This window comes from Loxodonta africana, chromosome 4 (assembly GCF_030014295.1).
Source record: "Loxodonta africana isolate mLoxAfr1 chromosome 4, mLoxAfr1.hap2, whole genome shotgun sequence".
In the NCBI taxonomy this organism is placed as follows: domain Eukaryota; kingdom Metazoa; phylum Chordata; class Mammalia; order Proboscidea; family Elephantidae; genus Loxodonta; species Loxodonta africana.
In genome coordinates this window covers 16396335-16397477 of record NC_087345.1, presented here as the reverse complement: position 1 = coordinate 16397477, position 1143 = coordinate 16396335, and positions in this window count along the sequence as shown.

Below are 1143 nucleotides of genomic sequence, written 5' to 3'. Positions count from 1 at the left end.
TCTACGGCCAGCTCCTGTGGTCATAGGATGTCTGCTAGGAGCAGTCCAGGCTCCATGGTTCCTCATTCACATAAAGAAAAGAGGGATACTCCTCCAGCTCCCCGGGCAGAGAAAAGAATTTCCCATAAGGCCCCACACACAACACCTTTCCTTCCATCTCATTGGCCCCAACTGAGTCACATGCCCATTCCTGAACCAGTCACTGGCAGGGAGAGGGGATTACCATGAGACCAGATTCCCTCCTGGATTATAGTGGGGGATGCAGTCAATTCCTCTGAAGCCCATGACTTCATGGGGAAGAAAATGGATGTCTGGAAGGAATTGTGGTTCTGCCAGGGAGGACACATAGAGTAGGAGTCAGCAGTGTTAAATGAATAATTTCTTTTGTAAGGATCAGCAGAAAGCTGGCTCCTATGAGGTGGAGGTTAAAGATGTCCCAAATGTCCAGCTTTTCCAAACTGCTGTCCCACTCCATCATCTCTAACATCAACTACTCCCCCTCGCCTCAGTACGCTGCCTCCTTTGGGTTCCATAATTTGCTGCAACTTCTCACAGAACTCATGAACCTACAGTTAAGTGGCTTATTAGGGAAGTAACAAGGTACAGCTTGGGATCATGAACAACTCAGAAGTAACAGGAACAACTCAGGATACAGTTCTTGATCAGGACAGCTTCTTTCGCCCTCTGCTGCTGGATCCTGCCTGGAGCCTTCTCAGGCAAGTATTACAACTCTAAGCTTCATGGGTCAGTAAGCCCCACAGGAGCTGTCTTGCACAAATATCGCTCTTGCTACTGCTACGCCACCGTCTCTCTCTGTCTTCTGTGTTACAGCTCCTCCTTCTCTCTCCCTGTCTCCCTTGGATGGCAAAACTGACCAATGCCGTCATTAGGGTTCCATGCACCTTATTTGCATGGTTCCACCTCCACAGGGGTTCCATGCACCTCATTTGCATTAGCAACAAGCTGTCCAATCTCCTTGGTGGGCCACAAGCACCTTATTTGCATAGCCCCACCCAATCATTGTGTGGTAGTCACAAAGACTATGGCTAGAAGGGCCATATTAACTAATTCACTGCACCTCAAGCATCCACTATAGGGCCTCTCTACACTGGGCATGAGGGAGAAGTCAGGCACACTGGCTTG